Source organism: Somniosus microcephalus, chromosome 10 (assembly GCF_052327205.1).
Source record: "Somniosus microcephalus isolate GS21.2 chromosome 10, FLI_Smic_1.0, whole genome shotgun sequence".
NCBI lineage: Eukaryota > Metazoa > Chordata > Chondrichthyes > Squaliformes > Somniosidae > Somniosus > Somniosus microcephalus.
This window is the reverse complement of record NC_140996.1, coordinates 145,848,210-145,874,578: the sequence shown is the minus strand read 5'-3', so window position 1 is coordinate 145,874,578 and position 26,369 is coordinate 145,848,210. Positions and strand designations below refer to the sequence as shown.

The window sequence follows — 26,369 nt, the reverse complement described above, 5'->3', positions numbered from 1 at the left end:
CCATTATCTTGAAGACATATACGGGGCAGAAAGTATACCCCAGAGGGAAAATAAGGGTGCCTGTTGTATACAACGGCAAGGAAATACAGAAGTTATATTTATACGTTCTGCAAGATGGTGGTCCTCCGCTGTTGGGACGTGAATGGATCAGGAAGATACGTTTAGACTGGCACTCCATTCAGGCACTGACAGTGACCAGTAAGGAAAAAAATGATGATGACGTCATACCTGAACGATTAAAAGACATCTTGGCCAACGCCAAAGAAGTGTTTCAACAGGAACTAGGAACCTTGAAAGGCGTCACCGCCTCAATAAAAGTGGAAGATGCGGCAATTCCCAAGTTTTTTAAGGCAAGGCCGGTGCTATACGCAATTCGTCCAGCAGTCGAGGCAGAGCTGGAGAATTTGGAAAAGGCAGGCGTGTTATCCAAGGTAGATTGGAGTGAGTGAGCAACACCCATCGTCCCGGTCATGAAGAAAACATTGAATAATGATAAATCTGAAGAACAGAGAAAAATTTGCATCTGTGGAGACTTCAAGGTGACTGTAAACCCGGTCCTTCACACGGTACAGTATTCTCTTCCGAGCATAGAAGATATTTTTGCCTCACTATCCGGAGGGAAACGTTTCACCAAAATTGACTTGGCACAGGCATATCTACAGATGGAGGTTGAGGAGGCCTCTAAAAAGTATCTCACGATAAACACACACAAAGGCCTGTACCAGTACAATCGACTGGTTTTCGGAGTAGCATCAGCTTCAGCTATCTGGCAAAGAGCTATGGAACAAGTCCTGCAAGGGATTCCGGGGACTCAATGCTACCTAGACAACATCCTTGTAACAGGAGAAAACGACAATGAGCACCTTGCCAATTTGGAGCAGGTGCTCACTAAGCTGAGAGAATGGGGCCTACGAGCAAATCGCCCCAAGTGCAAATTTTTCCAGAAACAAATATCATAATGTGGCCATATAATTAACAAAGAAGGGTTGCATAAGTCACCTGAAAAAATTGAAGCGGTCATAAAAGCCCCAGCACCTGAAAATGTCTCACAATTAAGGTCCTTCCTGGGATTGATAAATTACTATCATAAATTTTTACCGAACTTGTCAACTGTTCTGCACCCTCTTAACGCACTGCTACAAACGGGAGTAATTTGGAAATGGAGTGAAGACTGTAAACGTGCCTTCCATAAATGCAAAGGCTTGATCACGTCCAAGGAAGTGTTGGCTCATTACAACCCATCACTGCCAATCAGACTGGCTTGCGATGCATCCCCTTACGGCGTAGGAGCGGTATTATCGCATAGATTCCCTGATGGCTCGGAGCGGCCGATAGTTTTTGCGTCACGCTCATTGAACTCAGCTGAGCGTAACTATGCCCAGGTCGACAGGGAAGCACTCAGCCTGGTGTGGGGAGTGAAGAAATTCAACCATTACCTACACGGACAAAAATTTACCTTGTTGACTGACCATCAACCCCTCGTCTCCATATTCAACCCTAAAAAGGGCGTTCCCATTATGACAGCGCAAAGGCTACAGAGGTGGTCCCTTTTCCTAGGGGCACACCAATATGACATAGAATACAAAGGATCAAAACAGCATGGGAATGCTGACGGTTTATTGCGCCTACCGTTGCCAACGGTAGAAGAGGCACCTACAGTGGACCCAGTGGAGATGTTCCACTCAACCATAGTGGAATGTCTACCAGTAACAAAATCTACCATTGAAAAGGAAACGAGAAATGACCCGACTCTCTCACGAGTCTACGATTTAACGGTGAAGGGATGGCCAGCACATGGCGAACCACTGTTGCCAGCATTCTCGCAAAGAAGAGAACAGCTGTCAGTGTGCCGAGGAATCTTGATGTGTGGATCCAGAGTGGTGATTCCACCCAAACTCCAGGATAAAGTGCTAAAGGAGCTTCACGAGGGGCATCTGGGTGGAGTGAAAATGAAGAACCTAGCCAGAGCGTTTGTGTGGTGGCTAGGTATCGATGGAGACATCGAAGAAATGACCAAGAGCTGTCTAGGATGCCAGAAGGTCCAAAACGCCCCACCACAGGCCCCTCTACATCCATGGGAGTGGCCCTCATCTCCATGGCAAAGGGTACATATCGACTTTGCTGGTCCATTTATGGACTCAATGTTCTTAATCGCGGTGGATGCACACTCCAAGTGGCCGGAGGTAATAAAGATGTCCTCCACCACCACGGAAAAAACCATCACAGTATTAAGGACCATATTTGCCAGGAATGGGCTGCCTGAACAGATCTGTTCTGATAATGGACCGCAATTTGTGTCCGAAGAATTCAGGAAGTTCTTAAAAAACAATGGGGTTAAGCACTACACGTCCGCCCCATACCATCCCGCCACCAATGGATTAGCTGAAAGGTTTGTCCAGACATTCAAGAAGGCCATAAAGGCCATGGGTAATGAAGACATAAATCTACAACATAAGGTAGATAACTTCTTGTTTGCGTACAGGAATGCAACACATGTGGTTACAAACCAAACTCCCACCATGATGTTTTTCAATAGAAGACTAAGATGCCGGCTGGATTTGATCAAGCCAAACATCAGAAGGGACGTAGAGAACCGGCAATTTCAAGGCATGAATGAAAGGCCAACTAGAACCTTCCAGATAGGTCAACAAGTTTTGGCCCGGGACTACCGTACCGAGAAATGGCAGCCTGGAACTATTTGCACACGACTAGGACCGCTGATGTATACAGTGGACATTGGAGAAAGCATAATAAGGCGCCATGCTGACCAGATCATAGAGTCATCCGAAAAGGGACAACCTACACCACAACTCTATACGCCTAATGATGAAGCAGAGATACCCATAGTATCTACCTCCGATCCGGTGATACTGGAACCAGATGAACCCGACACTGGCATTCAAGCCGAATCGACCTTGCCAAAAGAACCTACTACACCACCGAAAACTACTACACCACCGAGGCGTTATCCGGACCGAGTCAGGAAGCCTCCAGAGAGACTGACTTATAATTGATTAACTGCAGCAAATGTGTAAATTATTGTTCTTGTAAACATGTTAATTAATGATTACTTAAAATGTTATGTACTGATTATCTAAGAGGGGAGGAATTGTGGTGTATGTACCGTTAAGAGCCCCTGTGTACTGTAATACCGGTAGTGACCACTCGGGTATATAAGCCTGTATAGCGTCTTGTATCTTTTAGTTCACCTCCAGACTTTGTTCAGTCAACACCTGTTAAACCAACCCCTGCATTCCATGTCTCCATTAACACACGGATACAACAGAAGGAGTAGAAGGAATCAGAGAAGTGGGGGGAGACCAAGGTGTGACTTGGGGATAAGGGCCATCCTGGTGGTTTAGGTGGAACAGGTGGAAAGTGTAGTCAGGTAGTGAAGCTTCAGTAAGTGGCAAGGTGTGTCTCCTTACACAGTTATTTATTGTACTGCTGAGTATCAACTATTTTCAATTAAGCATCATAATTTGAAAGTTGTGCAAAGAAACACAATTTATGAGCTACAAAGGTCATTCAACAACTAAATTGTTTTGTAATATAATAATTATCCATGATAAAAATCATCATTCTAAACAAAATAAGCTATATCAAATCTATAATTACATAGAAAAGCATATTGGGTAGCAATGAATTGCGTAAGCAAATTATTAATGTGACCTGACCATTTAACTCCTGAATGATGTAGGCATTATGTTAACCACATTATGGTTTATCTGAATAGTTTATTTCCTACAATCTACCCGCCCTTAAATGTGGTTTTTGTTGATAGTATACAAGATGGTGCCTGCATTTTATTTTAACAAGCTGTTTTTTTGTTGCCCTATTTTTGACTTTTTGATGTCTTGTGTTATGCAGAGGAGAAGGGATGGTTTACAGTATGATGCCATTAGTGTAAAGGTTTGTTGGAGATTTTTGTTATTGGAAGTTTAGCCTGGATAGCTGGTTGCACTGAAAATCAGGGAGCTCTGTGAAAGAACAACCAGAACTGATATTGGGGAGGAAGGAGAGCTACGCAACATAAACAAACTGGTGAGAATGAGAGCACGACTGTTGGGCAGCCGGAAAGCAAAAGGTATTTGGGGCATGCACAGCAACCCTGCAAAATCGTTTCAGTAGTGGCGTCTGAGACCTATAAACAACCACTGCGAGCACAACATCTGCCATATAAACAGCTGTATATTAACTATGAAAAAAAATAATATTACACTTCTAAAAGAAGTTACAAAAGGAAAATAAAAAATATTTCTCCTTTTAAATACGTATATGCTGCAGAAATTTGGTGTTGGTAGATTCTGGTACAATAGGTCCATTTTGACACCATAAAATTGAACTATGAAATTGGATGCTTAAGTGATAACACTTTCTGTGACTGCATGGTTTCAAAGTTAATATTTCTGTAATTTTGTGTACACTTTCTTAATAAGTGTTAAAGAAAAGAAAATAGAGAAAAGATTGGATTCAGCTTTTGATCTTTAACTGGTAAAATTCACCATTCCATGAGTCATGTAGTTACAGATGAATCAGGTTATAATCAGTCAGATTTAAGAATACATAAATGGTGTCATTTAAAATAGCTAAAGAAACAATTTATTGTAACAAATTGAATTGAAAGTTAGACTATTTATACAACACAGACCTATTTTACTACAAAGTTCTTTTTGTGACTCTTGAACCGTTTGCTGTTGATGTTTGGTGGATGTGAAAATTTATTACCTACTGAGTAAGTCTACATCCAGACTGCCAACTCTTGACTAAATGGATCCATTGTGTTCATCTGTAATTTGTTCCTTTAGTTTAGCAGCTCACTGCACTTCCACGTCCTATGGGATTTATAATCATTGGCTCCTTAGTGTGTGTGGCTACATTCCTCAGATACTTTGTAATGTTTCAAAAGGGCAAATTTAAGCAGTATTCTTGTACAAACTAAAGATAAAGGGTTTATTAAGACGACCAATAGATAATCTAAGTTAATTGTGTGGATATAAAGCAGTTTTGTGTTATTTCCATTTACTTTGTTGTAGATTATAATAAGCAGTGCTTGTGAAATAAATGAGTAGTATACTTCTCGATGATAGGTTATAAATGATGAGAGGATGAAATGATTCCAAGCTTTTCCTTAGTTCAGAATTTAAACGGCATTTATGATATCTTAAAGGCTATACATGCTGTAATTTTGCAGGACTGAAGCTGTTTGTATTAACAATGTGTTTTTTCATGGGGTTTTCCAAAGTGCATGTAATACATATACTGCAAAGATTCCACTGTTAACAGTTTACCGTGTGTCATTATACATTTCCCAAGACGATGGGTTTATTTTAATCGAGGACTTGCACTGCCAGCTGCCTGCTTGATGTTATTGCACGCTTTCTCATATTACCTGTATACCTATACATTGAAATTACTTGAAATAGCCACTTAGATGGCATGATTTCTGAGCTATACAGACCAGTAAGTTCCTAGATTCAATTCCTGATCTGTGCTGAATTAGCTGATCTCAGCTGAGGTGCTACAAATGGCCACAGCACCCCTGGATTAGTGAAGGGAAAATCAGCCAAGATTACCCTCCTGCTAGCTATTCAGAAACCTCTGCTGGGAATGTGTATATGGATGTTGGGTGAGCACAGGATAAGGCACACATGTGATGTCTTCCACAGTCAGATAGTTATTAGCACTCACTATCGAAGCTTACACATTAATACTGGTTACTTGATCAAGGTACCTGAGAGTGAGTTGCCTTCGCCCTTAAAACTATTCCCCAATAAGAAGGGAGAGCAAAAATTGGAGCAAAAAGAGTTACTCAAAATCTATGGGCCTTCCAGTGCACTTCCAGCATAGTTTCCCTGGGAGTGCAATGGAAAGCCTATGTCATAGAGGCCATGGCCGGGAGTTTCCTTGGCTCAGGCGTGAGCTCCAGATGCTCTTAAGTGCTTAACTTATTAATGTAATGAGACAGCAACCATCAAATGGGCTGAGTAACTTTTCTTTCCTCCAATTATTCCCGCTCCCTTCCTCTTTTGTGGTATAGTTTTAAAGGCGAAGGCCACTGGCTCTTGGCCTGAAGCCCCAAAGTCTTCTGCCTGCTGTCAGGATACAGCCCCCTTTACAAGGGGGTCAATTGGCCCTTTGGCTACCACTACTTCTTCAACCCTACAGCTCTGGCATGTGCCCAAGATGCATCCATAACAGCATGGTTACCCACCAGTGTTATGTAAATCAGGGAAACGCCGTGAGCCTGTTATCTGACGAGGTCAGCAGCAGAGGTTCCTGTCGGGCCAATTCTGTCACTTACACATGGATCAAAGGCCAAAGATTTTTGAGGGGTCTCTGTCACAAATTCAGGTGTGCTATAGATATCTAATTGGGTTCAGTGGTGTCAGTCACTCCTGTAAGCGTCTGCGTGTCTTACTTTTATAGGACTTGACTCAAACTGCCGTTTATCTATTTACACAATAGTATGGCCCGTGCGTGTAACAATGGAACCTCCTCATTCCCCTCCCCACGCCTTGTGATCTGAACCAGATATTGTTAAGTCTGTGTGTTATAGTGATAATTACTACACAGACTAAGAGAGTAAATTCAACAGGTCTTTACTGGTTGGAGGTCGGGACTATATTGAATACAATATTACTACACAGTGCTTATATACCGGTGTGGTCACCACCGGTATTACGTATACAGCAGCCAGAGAAAGTAGTACATCTCTTAAGGTGGAACAGGCTTAAGTTCTCTTAAGGTGGAACAGGTTACATACACCACAATCCTCCCTTTTTAGCTTAACAGTCATATCCCCATTTAACATAACATAATAACATATATACATATATAACTTCAGGTCTAACAGTTCAAAGGTTCAGTCTCTCAGGAGGCTTTCTGATGCGGCTTGGATAACGCCTCTCAGTAGTCTCTGATTCTTGTTGTTGAGGTGCCTCCTCTATTTGGTTTCCAATGTATTGGGTGTCATCATCATCAAGTACATTCCCTGCCGAGGTAGATGCTTCAGGTTCATTAACGTCTTCCACAGTTGTCTCTGTCACAACCATGGGTTCGACCCTTGCTCTCGACTCTACCAGTTGATCCGCATGACGCCTTATCACATTATGACCAATATCTACTGTGTACATCAGAGGTCCTTGTCTGGCCCGAATTGTTCCGGACTGCCATTTTTCGTTTCCATAGCCCCTTGCCAACACTGGTTGTCCTACGTCGAAAGTTCGAGTGGTCTTGTTGTTAATATGCCGAAACTGTTTGTTTTCCACTTCCCTCCGCACATTTGGTTTTAACAAGTCCAACTTGGACCGCAACCTCCTGTTATAAAACATCATGGCAGGACTTCGGTTAGTCACTGCATGATCGGCGTTTCGATACGACATCAGGAACTTGTCGACCTTGTGTTGCAGCGGAATCTGATCATCGTTCATGGCCTTAATTGCCTTTTTGAATGTCTGGACAAATCTTTCAGCCAACCCGTTTGTCGCCGGATGATATGGGGCAGAGGTATAATGTTTTACTCCATTCTTCTTTAAGAATTGTCGGAATTCTTCCGATATAAACTGTGGTCCGTTGTCCAAACAGATCTGTTCTGGCAATCCGTTCCTTGCGAATATTGTTCTTAACACCGCAATTGTCTTTTCTGAAGTAGTGGTATTCATCTTGATGACTTCTGGCCATTTGGAATGTGCGTCTACCGCGATTAGGAACATGGAGTCCATGAATGGACCAGCAAAGTCAATGTGTACGCGTTGCCATGGGGCTGAAGGCCATTCCCATGGGTGTAGCGGTGCTATCGGAGGTGCATTTTGCACTTTTTGGCACCCAGCGCAGCTTTTCGTTAACTCCTCAATCTGTTGGTCAATACCCGGCCACCATACATAAGCCCTAGCAAGACTTTTCATTTTAACTCCCCCCAGATGACCTTCATGCAGTTCGTTTAAAACTCTTTCCCTTAACTTGGGAGGAATAATCACTCTTGTCCCGTACATCAAGGTACCATGGCAGACGGACAGCTGGTCTCGCCTTGCCGAAAATGCCGGTAACAGAGGATCACCCCGTGTTGGCCATCCTTTCACTGTCACCTTGTAGACTCTGGACAGTGTCGGGTCGTCCCTGGTTTCTCTTTCAATACTTGCATTGGTGACTGGTAAACACTCGATGATGGTCGAATGAAATAACTCAACAGGGTCAACTTTCATCGTGTCTTCTTCTTCAGGTAGTGGCAGGCGCGACAGCCCATCAGCATTGCCATGCTGTTTTGTACCTTTGAATTCTATTTGATATTGATGTGCCCCTAGGAAAAGAGACCAACTCTGGAGACGCTGCGCTGTCATCACCGAAACACCCTTCTTAGGGTTAAAAATGGATACCAATGGTTGATGGTCTGTCAGAAGTGTGAATTTTTGGCCCTGCAGGTAATGATTAAACTTCTTCACTCCCCATTCAAGGCTAAGAGCCTCCCTATCGATCTGCGCATAGTTGCGCTCAGCGGATGTCAATGATCTGGATGCAAACGCGACTGGCCTTTCCGTGCCATTTGGTAACTTGTGTGAGAGTACTGCCCCAATACCATATGGGGAAGCATCACAAGCCAACCGAATAGGCAGTGTCGGGTTGAAGTGAGCCAACACTTCCTCTGAGGTGATCAATTCTTTGCTTTTGCGAAATGCCTTCTTACAGTTTTCGCCCCATTCCCATGGTACCCCTTTCTGTAAAAGAGCGTTTAACGGGTGCAGTACCGTGGATAGATTTGGCAGAAATTTATGGTAATAGTTAATTAATCCTAGAAACGACCTCAACTGAGAGACATTCTCCGGAGCGGGAGCCTTTACAACTGCCTCAATCTTGTCAGGAGACTTATGAAGCCCCTCCCGGTCAATGACATGGCCACAGTACGTGATCCGCTTCTGGAAGAACTCACATTTCTGCCGATTTAATCTAAGTCCATATTCTTTCAGTCTGTTGAGCACCAGTTCCAAGTTTGCGAGATGTTGTTCATCACCATCACCTGTGATCAGAATATCGTCCAGGTAACATTGTGTGCCTGGAATTCCCTGTAATACCTGCTCCATGGCCCTCTGCCAAATTGCTGGAGCCGATGCCGCTCCAAAAACCAGCCTATTGTACCGGTACAACCCTCGATGCGTGTTGATCGTGAGGTATTGGCGTGACTCTTCCTCAACCTCCATCTGCAAGTACGCCTGCGCCAGGTCTATCTTGGTGAAGTGTTTCCCGCCAGACAATGAAGCGAAAATATCCTCAATCCGTGGAAGCGGATACTGCACCGTGTGAAGCACCGGATTAACGGTGATTTTGAAATCTCCACAGATGCGAACCTTCCCTGGATCTCCTGGCTTGTTGCTCGCAGGACGTTTCATAACGGGAACAATGGGCGTAGCCCACTCACTCCAATCTACCTTAGACAGTACACCTGAACGTTCTAGTGCTTCCAGTTCCGCTTCAACAGTAGGTCGTATTGCATAGGGTACCGGTCTGGATTTAAAAAATTTTGGTTGTGCATGTTCATCAATCTTGATGTTTGCCGTAATTCCTCTCAGTGTTCCCAGTCCCTGCTGGAACACCTCTTTAGCATCATCCAATATTCTGGACAATCGTTTAGGTTTGACATCTGTTTCCCCGGAATCTACCGTTAGTGCCTTCAAGGAGTGCCAGTCCATATTCATTTTCCTAATCCACTCCCGTCCTAGTAGTGGTGGACCTCCTTCAGGTAGCACATATAAGTCCATTACTTGGCTTTCTTTGCCCTTGTGGACCACTTCTACCTCTATTTTTCCGATGGTGTACACTCTTTGCCCCGTGTATGTTTTCAATATAATCTCCGTATCCTGTAGGGGAATATGTTGGAATAACCTTCTGTAATCTTTCTTATTCATGACCGTCAATGCCGATCCAGTGTCCAATTCCATTTTTACTTGGACTCCTGCTATCTGAAGAGTGACCCAAATTGTCTGGAGATCTGCATCCTTACCAACGTTGTGTACTCTTAAGCTATCCAGTTCATTACTGCTAGCGTCTGAATCTGACTTCTGTTCGGTCAAACTGTTCTTTGTCACCTTGTGTACCTTTGCGTATTTTCCTTGCGGTGACTTTTTGTTGCTGGTCTTCTTTCCTGACCGGCATACTTTAGCTATGTGGCCAAGCCTGCCACACGTTCTGCATTCTTGGTTTTTAAACCAACACTGGTTCTGATCGTGCGTTGTCTTTCCACAACGATAACATTTGACAGAACTCAAACCCAATTTGTTTGTACCGAGTTCCGGTGACCGTAGCTGCATTACTGCCGTGCCTCTCACTGCGGCTTCGTGTGCTGCTGCCATAGTGACCGCCTTCTCAAGCGTCAGCTCATTCTCCTCGAGCAGTCGCTTTTGTGTATCCTGTTTAAATAAACCACACACAAATTTATCTCGTAGTGCCTCTGTCAGTCCCGTTCCAAACTGACAATATTTTGCTAGCTTACGTAATTCCATCAAATATTCAGCATTGCTTTCATTCTGCAGCTGCCTTCTGTCGTAAAATTTAAATCGTTCCGCTAGCATCAGCGGCGTGGGGTTTAGATGATTTTTCAGGACAGTAACAATCTCATCGAACGTCTTATCCGCCAGTTCATCTGGTGATAACAGGTGTTTCAATTGCCCGTATGTCTTCGCACCCATTAAATTTAATAATGTTAGTGCTTTATCTGCATCAGGAATTTTATTTGCCTTACAATAATTTTGTATGCGTTCTACATACATGGCCCAATCTTCGATGTCACTATCAAAGGTATTAATGTTCCCATGTTTAGGCATCGTTGCAATTTATTGTATTTTTATGTTATCCAAGATGGCGGCTTCCCGCTCTTTGTCGTCATCCTCCGCCCACAAAATGGCGGTTTTCCCGCGCTTGGCGGTCTTCAACCGTCCCCCGACGCTGTCTCCGCTTCACCGCGGCTCTCGCGCCTTCAGTTTCCCCAGACGCTGCGCCTTTTAGCCCGAATGCGGCCCTTATCTCCGGTCGCGATCGATGTCACCGCGCTGCGCCTCTCGCTCAAAAGCGGCCCGGCCCTTATCTCTGGTCGCGATCGATCTCACTGCCCTTATTCCTCCGTCTTCCCAGCCCTGTCTGTACAGCCAACGCGGTTGACTTTCTGTCGCGTCGCTGCCCGGCTTACCCACCACCGAGGTAGAAGAAGAAAGCTGACAGTCGCTGATGGAGGCTTCGAGGTCAGGATGTCTTCTGCACTCCGGTTTCTCGATGCCTGCCGCTCGACGTGTCTTCCAGTAGGGTGATGAGGGTGGAAACCTCTCTTCGACGTCCTGTCTGTGGATGAAGCCGCCGTGGAAATAACTGCCGCAGGGTAAGAATCGGACTCGTCGCCACTGTTAAGTCTGTGTGTTATAGTGATAATTACTACACAGACTAAGAGAGTAAATTCAACAGGTCTTTACTGGTTGGAGGTCGGGACTATATTGAATACAATATTACTACACAGTGCTTATATACCGGTGTGGTCACCACCGGTATTACGTATACAGCAGCCAGAGAAAGTAGTACATCTCTTAAGGTGGAACAGGCTTAAGTTCTCTTAAGGTGGAACAGGTTACATACACCACAGATATCCGTGTCTTTTAACGCGGATTTCTTTAACCACTGCGATGGCGGACTGAGTTGACACTAGATGAGGCAACACTTCGTTCAAATCATTAAGCTGCTTTAGTCCACAATAAGGTTAATGTACAAAGCAATAATTATAATTAGAGTCATTTAGTTCAATCAGTACAATTTATCTCCACAAGCTAACAAAAATAATGAACATGCAATGCTACCCTTCTGAAGTGGGTTGTCTATCTGACTGAAACAGACCAACTTCTTTTCACTTTACTTTTACTTTTACTTTTTGAACTTGCCTTTCCTGGGCCAGCTCTGCCTCAGCATCTTCTCTGCTGAAAAAGCTAAACTACCTTGTTGGTGTGCTGGCGTCTTCCTCTTTTCCCCTGTTTCACAGACAGACAGATCAAAGGTTTTTCCAGCACAATAGGTGAGAGATGATTCTTACAATTACCCAGACAAGCTAAAGAAATGTTTATTGTTTAGCCTCTGGGAAAAACAACTTTTGTTTCGCACATTAATCCTTTGACTGGGTGCACTTTTTTGAAAAAAACTTATGTGAATACACATTGCTTTCAAACACCAAGGGCTAAAAATTCGGTTGCATAGCATCCATTGTTTGGGCGCTACGGCTGCCGAATTGGGTCCAAAATGGCATCTGAACAGAACCCGCGCACTTCTGGTGCGGTCCGTGCCGGATGCCATATTGGTGAGGGCGGTAGGGTAGCCATTAGGAGCGTGTGCTGGAAGTATGGTAAATAGGCAGATCGTGACATCAATCAGCGTGCAAGGCTGATTTGACACCAATGCTGCCATTTTCATCATCATCGCTGGAGCTAACATCCTCTCTTAACCTCGTACAGCTGAACAGGCATTCAGCAGTAGGAAGGACCCCCCACCAGTGCTATTTAAAGGGATCATCAACAAATTTCAAGTACAGGTAACTTGCTTTTTGATTTCTACTGGCTCTGTGTAAGTTTGTGGAAGTGTTTGCAGTTTTCTAGAGTTGTTTAAAGTTGGTGAAGTGACTGCAAGTGGAGAAGGCCTTGGTTCTGACTTCAAGGGTTCTGGTCAGACCACTTGCTCCCAGTCATGGGTGCTGTAGTTTCATCCACCTTGTCCTGCAGCATGACAGGGAGAAGGAGCAGAGGTAGCAAAGAAGAGGACAAGCTGCTCGTAGAGGGAGGAGGGGGAAGGGGAGAAGGGCTCTCAGAAGGAGGCTTTACCCACCTAGGGTCTTCCGAGAGCAATACTCTTACCTCAGCCTGAGCCAGGAGCAGCGTCTGAGGCATCTGCGCTTTATGAAGGAGGTGTTCACAGAACTCTGCCACCTCTTGCAACAAGAACTGCAACCTCACTCCAGGGCAAGGACAGCACTGCCAGTGGCTGTGAAGGTGACCCTGACCCTGAATTTCATTGCATCGGGATCCTTCCAGGCTGGAGCAGGTGACATCTGTAACATCTCCCAGTTCACTATCCACTGCTGCATAAGAGAGGTGACAAAAGCTCTTTATGCCAGGAGAGGGGACTTCATTGTCTTCTCTCTGACCAGAAAGAGGCAGGGGGAGCGTGCACATGGCATTGCCAGGATATCAGACATCCCCATGGTGCCGGGCACCATCGACTGCACGCACGTGGCTTTGCGGGCACTACTTCTAAATGCTGAGATGTACCGCAACCGCAAAGGTTTCCACTTGCTGAATGTGCAGTTGGCGTGCAACCATGCTCAGCACATCATGATGGTGAATGCCCAGTATCCTGGCAGCAGTCATGAAGCTTTTATTCTGCGCCAGTTTTTGAGGGAACAGCGGACTGGCGCAGAATAAATGTCACCAAGACAAACCAAAGGGTGGCTGCTGGACAATAAGGGCTAGCCGTTGCCCACCTGGCATATGGCTCCGCTCCACAACCCAACCACATGTGGCCAGCATGCCATACAAAACATCATAGTGCAGACCATTGGGGTGCTGAAGCAACATTTTCGGTGCCTGGACCGCTCTGGAGGAGCCCTACAGTACTCATTGGAGCATGTGTCCCGATTCATGATGGTCTGTTGTATTCTCCACAACCTGGCTATCATGAGGGCACAGACCTTGCCATCAGGGTTACAACCACCAGCTCAGGAGCAGAAGGAGGAGGAGGGAGAGGAGGAAGCAGAAGAAGAGGAAGCGGAAGACGAGGAGGGGGAAGCTGAAGGAAGGAGGCAACCCAGGCAGCCCCTTTCTGGCTGGAATATCCGGGATCGAATCATCCACCTGCTGTACCAGTGAACGCAACCCCAGTTCTCCTTTCAGCCTTAGTCCCACACCTTACGTTCTCTCTGTTACTGACCATCGCAGCTTCCACTTGGCCACAATGCTGAAATAAAAGCCACAACAAAGCAAACGTTCCAATCCAACTTTATACATCTATCCATCCAATATTACATCAAAAGTCAACTAATCATTCTTGTGCAATCCCTTAGTGCCTGTCTTCCGTGTGCTTTTGCCTGTCCTAGTGCTCCTGCGCAGTGCTACCCCAGTGGCTGCAGCATGGCTGGTGGAAGGCTGCTGACTTTCAGTGGGGGAAACTGCAGGACAAACTCAAGGACCTCTAGGCCTAGTAGGCCCAGCTTCAGACTGCACCACCTCGGCATGGGCGGCAGCAGTCTGGGCTGGCTGGCTGACAGGCAATAGCAAGGGCACTGGTAGAGTGGCAGTGGTGGGAGTACGAATGCTGTCATCCTGAGAGAGGACAGCAGGGTCAGCCTCCATGGATCCATTGCCATTCTCCCAGGGCACCGCCTCAGCAATCTAGCAATCTGCTGGAGTACAGACTGCTGGACTGCTGTGACACCCTGCAAGCCCCTTTCAACACTGGTAAACCCAACCTTGATGGCAGCAGTCTGTGATTGCGTGGCAGCAAGCTGAGCTTGCATGACATCAGTCTGAGCTGGGTGGCTTCTACTTGTGCTGCAATGGAAGCTGAGACTTCGGCTATCAGAGGTGGCATGATGGTTGGGTCCACAAGTGCATTAATGGATCTGCCCACCCCTTCCACGCTGGAATGGATGGGCTCCAAGCTCTACCCAAAGCCCTGTGCAAGGTTGGAACTGGACTCCTCCATGCTCCTTGACAATACATTCAGGCTTTCTGGCAAGCCTGCCAATGCACCAAGCAATTCATTATGCATATCCATCGAAGTCTTCATCTGAGTCTGGTGCAGCAGAACTTGTGTGCAGGGAGCTGGCACCTGTGCTACCCTTTCCCACTGCCCTGGCTGCAGCCCACTCATGCCCAGTGTCTCACCACATGCAGATCCCGAGTCTAAACTATCCTCTAAAGTAAGCGGAGTGTCAGGCCAGAATTTTCCCTTCTGAGTTGGGTCAGTTGCGTGCGGGCCGCGTAGCAGTCGGGAACGCGATGTCTTGATCAGCCCGCTCTTCAGAACGACTTAAGCATAATGGCCCCAATTAAACCAGCCATGTGCGTTTCCAAGCCCAATTATAGGGTGTGGGTCTGATGATGTCATCGATGACTCATTTCAAGCACACATATTTAAAGCAACCTTGCACACAACTGATTTGAAGGTTGGTAAAGGAGTGTGGAAGAAGCATTGGAAAGGGTGGAGTTATTGTGCTAAGTGAAAAATATGAATACCCAAAGGCAGAGGGCTGCACCCCGCTTTACAGATGCCTCGCTGCAGATTCAGGTCGAGGCAGTAAGAGCACACAGGGAGGTTTACTTCCCAGCAGATGGGCGCAAGACCTCCCTAAGAGACTAAAAGGGTCAGGCTGGAAATAACAGAGGAGGTCAGCAGCAGAGAGGTCGTGAGGCGGACCTGGGCCCAGTGCAGGAAGAGATTCAATGATCTGATGAGGTCAGGAAAGGTGAGTGCAATGCCACACTCACCTTCATCCTGATGTGCCTGTCACCACATCCCCATCACTTTGCCTTCCCAAGTCTACTCCTGCACCAACATACCTTCCAGGTCCACCCATCCCCTCTCTCTATCTACATACTCACATCCCCATCTGACTAACCACCCCTCACACTCCCCCTCATCCTAATTCAATCATAGCAAGTAACACCACAGAAAGAGGCCATTTGGCATTGGCACCCCAATTCCTCATAGTCACCCTCTACAGATGTAATCCATACATTCCTTATACTCATTCCATCACTCTCACTCAAACTTCTCTTCTTTCCCTCCTTGCAGGAGCAAAGAGCCCAGACAGAGAGGGCAAGAACCAGAGGTGGCCCTCTAGTCTTTGCACACCTAACAGCAGCAGAGGAGGGGGCTCTGGTGATCTCGGGAGCTCAAGAGACGCTGACAGTGGGAGACGGACAAAGGGGGACATCACAGCAACCTGGTGACAGAATCACATCCCATAAAGCCACATGATATACAACAGTCGCCCATATGGTGACTGATGTCAGCATAATAGTAACGTTACCCATTCATATTATAACACTTCTAATTCATCTCTTTACCCTCCCACAGGTCCATCAACTACACCGCCCCCCCCACACACACTGTCCAGCCAGAGGAGGAAGACGACTCCTCAGAGGAACCTCCAGCCTCTGAGGGTGCAGTGTCAGCAGCCCCAAGTGCAGCCAGCACCAGTGCAGATACGCACACCTTGGTGGGTCCTTTGCACCATAGAGTAGAGTTGTCACCTGCTGTCTCACAATTCACAAGTGAGCAAGAGCAGGTGGTGTTGACAGGGACAGCAGTGGAGACTCCTCGTCAGAGGGCGCAGGACTGTCTAAGCTCTGCTGAGTTGCATGCAGACGCTGAGCCTCGGGGGCCATCGAAAAAGCGGGTGATCTTGGAGGGGCAGCAACAATTGCATGAGGCTCTGGCATCTTTTGCAGCTGCACTGTCTGCAAATGTTTAGAGCCTGGAGGAGTCCATCTCCAACATGAGCACCACCATGTCGCAGGCAATGGCGACGATGTGCTCTTCCATGGAAAGGATGGCCACCTGCCTGGAGCAGCAATTGCACCATTCACATGAGCACATGCTAGCTGCAGAGAATAGATGGCAGGCATTCATAGACCTCCTCTCAAGGAGAGATGTAAACGTAGACTTGGGCCTTCATCGCCCCACTGCTGTGCACCAAGGTGCTCGCCAGCTCCTTGCTAGCAGGGAAGTGCAGGTGGCCCATGAGCGGGATGATGGTAAGAGGGGACATGGAAGTGGGGGCTCTTCTCAAAGCACTCACACTTCTCCCCATTGCCTCCCCCTCAGTCAGAGCCCCACATGCCTCCTTGGATCCCGATAGCCAAGTCTGCCCCTGCAGGAGGAGCAGACTTTGGCGGGGCCTTTACAGGCTCCAAAACCCAGAGGACGTCGCCAAAAGTGTCTGATGAGGTGCAGCAGGGAATTGAGCAGCCTGCAACTACCTCTGCTGAAGCCATATGGGTTGCACCTCATAGAAGCAGGTGGAAAAGAAAAATTACACAAAAGTAGATGCACAAGGGTATGCACCTGGGTTTATCAAAAATGTTAGTGGTAAGTTTCAGTTATTTTGATGACACACATAAATGGTTTTCTTTGCACTACTTTTGGGTCTTGTCCATTTTTGCCTCAAACCTTGGAAGTGGCTTTGTCACTTGGAGTGAATGTTGACACATTATTTAACCTCGAGCACTGGGGCTTTGGGTCAGAGGAATGGCTTGGTCATTGTAGGGATGTTTTATGGTGTTGTTGGGGGGCTGGAACTTAGTGGCAGGCATGTGGCTGCATTGGAGCAAGTTAAGTAAATCTGGCCATGATGAGGCCATCCCGGGCAGCAATGTGCACCGCTGCTGGTGCTATCTGCACCTCAGGTTCCTCCTCCTCCTCTTCCTCTGAAGAGGCTGTGTGCTGTGCGCCTTGCTCATCCTGCAGGTCCAATCCTCCCTGCTGCACTATGTTGTGCAGTGCGCAGATGACGATAATTATGGAGACCTCGGCAGGTGTATACTGAAGGGCTCCTCCAGATCTGTCAAGGCACCTGAAGCGCATCTTCATCATGCCGATTGCTTGCTCTATGACACATCTGGTGGACATGTGGCTGTTATTATAATGCTCCTCGGCCTCAGAACTTGGGGTGTCATGAGCCACATCTTCATTGGATAGCCCTTGTCTCCAAGCAGCCAGCCGGTAAGTGTGTTTGAAGGTGCGAAGAGCTGAGGAAGGGTGGACTGGTGCAGCATGAAAGAGTCATGACAGCTGCCAGGGAATCTGGCACACACATGCTTAATCATCTTTTTATGGTTGCAGATGAGCTGCACATTGAGGGAGTGGAAGCCTTTGCAGTTCACAAACACTGCTGGGTAATGATGGGGTGACTTCATGGCCACATGTGTGCAGTCGATGACACCCAGCACCTGTGGGAAGTCAGCCAGAGCCGCCAAGCCAAGTGGACGCTCAGTAACACTGGCCTTATCAGTGGCAAAGTTGATATAATTGGCTAACTTGTGAAACATGGCATCAGTCACATGGTGATGCATCTGTGGGCGGCCGACTGTGAGATCCGGCAAATGTCTGCTGCAGATCCCTGGAAGGTGCCTGAGGTGAAGAAGTTGAGGGTGGTGGTGACTTTGACAGCCACTGGTAAGGAGTGTCCACCAGGACCTCTGGGCAGCAGGTTTTGTTCCAGCAAGCTACAAATGTCTGCGATGACCTGGCGAGATAGCCTAAGTCTCCTGAAGCACTGCTGCTCAGTCATGTTGAGGAAGCTCATCCTCTGCCTGTATACCCTGTGTTGGTGATATTGCCTCTGGCATGCTGCAGCCCTGTGGTGCCCCTCTCTCTCCTGTGGAGCATCAGGTTGTTGAGGAGAAGGCTGCTGTTGTGATTGCTGCTGCTGTTGCTGGAGTGTCTGCTGCTGCTGGTAGTGCGGCTCATCTTTGTCCAATTCTGTGGACCAAGGTGAGACAGTATAAGCATCACCCATGCTGATGTAGTAGATAGCAGGTACACTGGAGATGATATGGTCAATCCCTCAATGTTGTGATACTGAGTAGCAATGTGGTGAGAGTGGCTTCCGAGGGTTCAAAAATGACCTGCAAATTGCTGGCACCCAAATCTGTGGACAAAATGGAGTGAGCAAGAGCAAGTAATGAGGTATAATGTTGTAGTATTTATGCGCTTTTCCCAGCTGTCAATAAATGAATTCACCAATGGCCACTGAGCTTTCACCTCCACTTCACATGTGAGGCACCCGACCTCCATGAATCCCGTGCTCTTGCAGTAAAACTCAGAAGCTAGCATTAAAATCACTGTTATGGGTCTGTAAACAAGCATTTAATGATTTCAGTGAGGTCACCCGCCTCTGCGGATTGGGTCCGTGTCATGCCTTCAAAGCTGCCCGAGTTAAATGCTCATGATGGTGGGTTCCCGTCGCTATTTTCGGCATTTTTACTACCGACCCATCCCCAAACCTGCACACGCAGCAATGGGAAAATTCCAGCCTCAGTATCTGAGCTGGTGGCTGGGAGTGTGAAATCGAGTGGTGGTGTTTCTTCTTCGTTCTCCTCTCCCTCTTTTTGTTGAAGCACTGGCTGGGCAGGCTGGATTTCTTGGGTGTCTGAAATGAGAAAGGCACAAGGGTAGAGGGGAAAGCAAGAGGTGCATGCTTACACCATGTGCAGATTGTAAGTCAGAAGAGATTGTGGGATGAGAGGGAAGTGGGATGTGAGAAGGAGAATAGCGTAAGAGCATTTTGTATTCTTTCAGCCCCGGTTCTGGCCATGGGTTTAGCCATGCCCCTGCCAAGAATGGCCAGCACTGTCTGCTCCATGGGGCTGAGGTCATGCAGGCAAGCCTGCCCCCACTGGTTAAGTTCTGCTGGTGCCGGTTATACACCACCTTTTCCTGCAAGAGAAAGGGAAGTGTGTCAGTGAGTGTGGTGTAATGTGTTTGGGTGATGTGGCGGTCATAGTTGAATAGCTGACAGTGCGTTCAAGCTGTGAGATGTGGGTGTGTGGCTTTCAGCAGTGGTAAGTGTGTGTGGGTGAGGTGAAGCTATGAATGTGAGGTATAAGTCATGTTTGGTAGAGATTGTTGGTAGGTGAGTAATGGGGGTGGGGTACATTGAGTATTGTGTGAGGCTAGTGGTGCAGATGGTGGGATATGACATTTAAAGATGAATTCACTGATCTGGACCACTCGTGTGAGGTCACTAAACTTGTTCCTGCATTGAATCCAGGTCCTCGGGGCTACACTGCTGGCATTTACCACAGTGGCTATCTGCTTCCCCTCCACTCTGGTCTGTTGCCTGGAGGATTTCCTGGCCCCCTATGGAAAGAGGACCTCTCTGCTGGAGTAGACCTCCTAGACCAAGGCCTGCAGTACAGCATCGGAGAACCTAGGTGCCCTGTTGTGTCATCATTATAACTTTTGTTTTCCACTGTCTTCCCAGCCACTTCAATCACCTGTTGCAGGCAGAAGGCATCTCCCCTTTAAGAGGTGCAGACTGCATTTAAGTAGTGCAGGCTAGCTCTAATTGGAGCTAGCCTCGCATGAACTTGGGCCCCCTGCTGAGCGTTCAGCCACTCGGCAATGCGTTCAGCGCTGGACTGAACACTACAATCATGCTAATCAGCAGGCAGCACGAAGTCCACGAGCTCCAAACGGGCGTGGATTGATTGCGCATCATGATCCCCGCGCCCATTTTCGAGCCTTATCCAATTTCTAGGCTCCAGCATTAAAAGAAAGTGTATTACCAAATCCTTTCTGTGGAATAATGGTCAAAAAATTCTGAAACATGACACCTACACATAAAGAATAACTAATACAAAAGCAAAATACTGCGGCTGCTGGAAATCTGAAATAAAAACAGAAAATGCTGGAAATGCTCAGCAGGTCAGGCAGCATCCGTGGAGAGAGAAACAGAGTTAACGTTTCAGGTCGATGACCTTTCATCAGAACTGGAAAATGTTACAGATGTAACAGGTTTTAAGCAAGTGCAGAGGCAGGGAAAGGAGGGATGGGAGGAAAGAACAAAAGGGAAGGTCTGTGATAAGGTGGAAGGCAGAAGAGATTGAATGACAAAAGGGATGATGGTGCAAGGCAAAATGGGGTGGTACTGGGACAAGTAAAGAAACAAAAGATGGATTAGGCACTTTACAGACTTCAGACTCAACATTGAGTTCAACAATTTCAGATCATAACCTCTGCCCCCATTTTTTTGGGCAGCAGCTGTTGATGATTCTGCTATTCTCATTTACACCTCTTCTAGTCCCATTTTTTGTTTCTTTACTTGTCCCAGTACCACCCCCATTTTGCCTTGCACCGTCATCCCTTTCCCTGCCTCTGCATTTGCTTAAAACCTGTTACATTTTCCAGTTCTGATGAAAGGTCACAGACCTGAAATGTTAACTCTGTTTCTCTCTCCACAGATGCTGCCTGACCTGCTGAGTATTTCCTGCATTTTCTTTTTTTATATGAAGAATAACTACTTGGGTGAGATATCAGGGCACTGTTGGTGCTGAAAGAACTGTACCCCAGCATGAGGCATCAACTTCAGGAGAAGAAATGCTAGCATTGATGGGGGAAAATATACAGCAATTTATTGAATATAGATATTTGTGGCAAAAATCTAAGCATCATTATTTGTGGTTAAAATCCTTGAAAATAGCAGATTCTGAATTTTGGCACACATTTGCAACCAGATGCATCAAATTACTTTTGTCTCAAATATTTGGCTGAGAATGTAGCAATTATTCACTGAATTGTGAAATATGCTGAGCCTGTTATCCTAAATTGTTCTGGGGCTCAACTTACTGGGACCAAGAGGCATGGGCATTCACCTGCAGAAGATCCCATTCACCTGCACTCTGTTCTCTGAGCATTGCCTTGTGAGCAGACAAGGCTCTGGATTGCTGCCAAGGGTCATACTGGGTGGGCTTAAGATCCTAATCCTTTATTATTATTAAATATGCTGTGCATCTACAGCTAAGCCCCATGTATTATCTAGTTATAATAAATGTAGCACAATACTAAATTTAAAGAAAGTAAGTTAGCAAGAGAAATGGTAAAATAAACTGCATTGTTCAGGAAAGGAACTTCAGTTCTGTAGTGGCTAATTTCAGATTTTATTTTTATTTTTCTATGACTAGGAAGCAACACGGAATACAGTTTGCATTGTATTTTCAGACTCACTGGTGCAATAGAAATGACATAAATTAATCAGCCGCACACATACACACCTTCAAAACCATGCATTTGGATGCTGACGATACCATTTTTTTTTTTAACGTAAAAGGAAGTCACAGAGTAAGCACAGTTGCACTTGTGAAATGACATTCTTAAAAAATTGGGCCCATTATCTCCTGCTTTTCCCTCAAAAAACACATGGCATGGTCATAAAGCTCGGAAAGATGTGTGGCATAGACTAATTTGGACCTTTCATTTAGCACATTGAAACCTGAAAGCCTGCTGATTGTGTTGCTAAGTAATTTTGCTGAAATAGGGACAGCACAGTAGATGCAATCTCCTGGGAATGGGAAGTTGACAAATGATTGCAGTTGGCAGGCAATAGAACTTGTTTCATCTAATAGGCTGGGGTAGAGCTGGAATCTTTCATGAATGATAAATGAACTGTACGCAGATCAATGAACTTGGCAGTAAATGTATCCATAACCCATTTCAGCAGAGACAAGCCGGGTCGCTTTTGTTGTGTGACTCAGGAGGTAGTGAAATTGAACAATTTAAATGATTTACTGTGTGCAGTTTCTCAGGTATCAATGTATGAGGCAATGAAAAAGCTTCGTCTTTGTGATTTATCACTGTTTATCAGAAGAGGAGGGAGTCCAAGGGTGCAGATCTTAGTTTAACTGTTTCATTATTATTTTAATGTATCTTGACTGCTGTTTAAGAAATCAATAAGATGCCTACATATTGAACTCTTGTCTTTAAAGCATAATCTATAGCGATGACATTAAATTAAGAAACTTTAAACCAGTAAAGTTTTTCAATAGATGATCTGGGCTCATGACTTCAGAAATTGTGGAAACCCATAAGTATTACTTACCTTTTGTATATCGCAGTATCTTTATTTTCAAATTAAGTTTTTACATTGTTTATTTTGACGTTAACATTTGCACGATTCAAGGCTATAAATAGATAGGAAATGATACACTCGTACTCTTGGCCTGCACTGTAATGCCAGAGGAAGTCTTACTGTCAGTCTTCTGGCTAATGATTTTTGGTATTTTTAACTAACCAAATGCATTGTTATCAAATTACTGTTCAGCATAATACGTTGTGCAATATATTTCAGCTACAAAAATAACTTTTTTTTTCTTTCAGCAGGTATCACAGAAGTCCGTTCTTAGGACTATTTCTGAGAGGTATTTTTTCTGGATTTCTTCACCTAATACTGATAGCACTAATGTGTTAACCAAATGTAACCCTTTGAGGATCGCAGAAGTACTAATTCACAAAGAAAAACGCCTAAGGTTACACTTTTTTATTCAGAGAATACTGGCATCTGAGGTTTTTTTTATTAAATGTTCAATATGGCTCTTATGGTGCAGAACTACTGCAACACAGAACAGAAGAACATATGCTGTAACAATTATGCTCCATGATCTCAAACAGAGCCCTAAGGGTAGGCACGAAGGTACTGAAAAAGGAAAATCAGAGACAACAGGGCCAATTTTACAAAATCATGGTCCTGATGAGGAGCCTCGCCTACCAGTAGCGCTTATTAGGAAATCAGGGACGCCCCCCACAATTTTCCTTACCTGTGTCTACACATCTGACGCCAAGCTAAGGAAAATGGATTTATTGGCATACATGCCTGGAGCCAGCTTACAGATGCCAGTTTACAGAATCTAAATTAAAAGCTGAACAGTATAAACGCAGCTATCGTCAATTTTTCCGTACATCCTACTAACCTGTCACAGGGCATTGGTAGAGTGTGGGAGCAGGTTGGTGCTTTCCTTCGTAGTTTGAAATGGTGCAGCTGGATTCTCAGATGCGTAGGAAGTAAATTGTAAAAAAGTTTAGTATATTTTTTCTCAAATTCTACTTTGACTTTCATCTGCTAGCTTATTCCTCACCTGGATAATGGGCAACCTGCAGTTAAAAATCTGGTAGGGACCTTGTGCACCCATTTGCCCTCCTGAATCAACTTTCAATGGATGCCTAGCACTCCCGCGCAAAACAGGTGGGAGATTGTTTAAATATTCAAATCGGGGTCCTATGCTTGTTGTCGGACTCAGATTGCAACTTTCCGGGAGAAACAGGTGAAGCATGCATGGCTCATGCTAGACTCACTTTCTGCAGGCATTAAGAGGCCAAACTGGTGGTCCTTAAAGGCCTCTCCCAAAAAGGTACATTTAAAAAAAATGATTTTTGTGGGGCCAGGAGGAGAGTATTACCTCTTCGGGCCCCACAAAGATCATCCAGCTTAATGACGTCCCATTCTAGCTCCTCCCCTCTCAGCATCCAGTTCCCCACCAACACCCAACAGGCCTTGCCTGCCAGTCTGTTTTCACTATGGAGAGGGACGATGTAGACATAGAAATAGGGCGGGGGGACTGTGATATGCTCGAACATATTAACATCGAGAGGGAGGAGGTATTGACGGTTTTAGCAGGCCTAAAAATGGATAAATCCCCAGGCCCGGACGAAATGTATCCCAGGCTGCTGTGTGAGGCAAAGGAAGAGATTGCGGGGGCTCTAACACACATATTCAGAACCTCTCTGGCCACAGGGGATGTGCCAGAGGACTGGAGAACCGCTAATGTAGTTCCATTATTCAAGAAGGGGAGTAGGGAAAAACCGGGGAACTACAGGCCAGTGAGCCTAACATCAGTGGTGGGAAAATTATTGGAAAAAATTCTGAGGGACAAAATTAGTCTCCACTTGGAGAGGCAAGGATTAATCAGGGATAGTCAACATGGCTTTGTCAAGGGAAGATCATGTCTGACTAATTTGATTGAATTTTTTGAGGGGGTGACTAGGTGTGTGGATGAGGGTAACGCAGTGGATGTGGTATACATGGATTTCAGTAAGGCCTTCGATAAAGTCCCGCACAGGAGACTGGTCAAGAAGGTAAGAGCCCATGGAATCCAGGGTGCCTTGGCACGTTGGATACAAAACTGGCTTAGTGGCAGAAGGCAGAGGGTGATGGTCGAAGGTTGTTTTTGTGACTGGAAGCCTGTGGCCAGTGGGGTACCACAGGGATCGGTGCTGGGTCCCTTGCTGTTTGTGGTCTACATTAATGACTTGGATATGAATGTAAAAGGTATGATCAGTAAGTTCGCGGATGATACAAAAATTGGTAGGGTGGTAAATAGCGAGGAGGGTAGTCTCAGTCTGCAGGACGATATAGATGGGTTGGTCAGATGGGCGGAACAGTGGCAAATGGAATTTAACCTGGAAAAGTGCGAGGTGATGCACTTTGGGGGACTAACAAGGCAAGGGAATACACAATAAATGGTAAGACCCTAGGCAAGACGGAGGGTCAGAGGGATCTGGGTGTGCAAGTACACAGATCCCTGAAGGCGGCGAAACAGGTGGATAAGGTGGTAAAAAAGGCATATGGGATACTTGCCTTCATTAGCCGAGGCATAGAATATAAGAGCAAGGAGGTTATGATGGAGCTGTATAAAACACTGGTTAGGCCACAGCTGGAATACTGTGTGCAGTTCTGGTCGCCACACTACAGGAAGGATGTGATAGCTTTGGAGAGGGTGCAGAGGAGATTCACCAGGATGCTACCAGGGCTGGAGCGCTTCAGCTATGAAGAGAGACTGGGCAGATTGGGTTTGTTTTCCTTGGAGCAGAGGAGGCTGAGGGGGGACATGATTGAGGTGTACAAAATTATGAGGGGCATAGATAGGATGGGTACTAAGGAGCTTTTTCCCTTAGTAGAAGGGTCAATAACTAGGGGGCATAGATTCAAGGTAAAGGGCGGGAGGTTTAGAGGGGATTTGAGAAAGAACTTTTTCACCCAGAGGGTGGTTGGAGTCTGGAACTCACTGCCTGAAAGGGTTGTGGAGGCTGGAACCCTCACAACATTCAAGAAGCATTTGGATGAGCACTTGAAATGCCATAGCATACAAGGCTACGGACCAAATGCTGGAATATGGGATTAGATTAGACAGGGCGTGATGGCCAGCGCGGACACGATGGGCCGAAGGGCCTCTATCCGTGCTGTATAACTCTATGACTCTATGACTCTATATAATAGCAGGTTATTGTTGAGTAAGTGCCGCTTGTTAGCGCTGTTGACGACATCTTCCATCACTTTGCTGATGATTGAGAGTAGACAGATGGGGCGGTAATTGGCCGGATTGGATTTGTCCTGCTTTTTGTGGACAGGACATACCTGTGCAATTTTCCACTTTATCGGGCAAATTCCAGTGTTGTAGCTGTACTGGAACAGCTTGACTAGAGGTGCGGCTAGTTCTATAGCACAAGTCTTCAGCACTACAGTCGGGATGTTGTCAAGGCCATAGCCTTTGCTATATCCAGTGCGCTCAGCCATTTCTTGCTATCAAGTGGAGTGAATCAAATTGGCTGAAGACTGGCTTCTGTGATGGTGGGGGCCTCAGGAGGAGGCTGAGATGGATCATCCACTCGGTACTTCTGGCTGAAGCCTTGTCTTTTCCACTCATGTGCTGGGTTCTGTCATCATTGAGGATGGGGATGTTCATGGAGCCTCCTCCTCCCGTTAGTTGTTTGATTGTCCACCACCATTCACGTCTGGATGTGGCAGGATTTCTACCTCATTAAACATATAGGATGGTGTGTTAAATCTGTTTGTAGAA

At 46.0% G+C, this 26,369-nt stretch overlaps 1 protein-coding gene across 1 annotated transcript in view; it reads left to right on the top strand.

Annotated features, from left to right (window-relative positions):
- The first annotated feature begins 22,898 nt into the window (after positions 1-22,898).
- LOC147111733 (AF4/FMR2 family member 3-like) overlaps positions 22,899-26,369 on the top strand; it is a 176,301-nt gene continuing 172,830 nt past the window's right edge. Inside the window, exon 1 of the mRNA XM_085998922.1 lies at positions 22,899-22,937. The gene's annotated coding sequence lies outside the window, so the exon portion shown is untranslated. The remainder of the gene's footprint in view (positions 22,938-26,369) is intronic.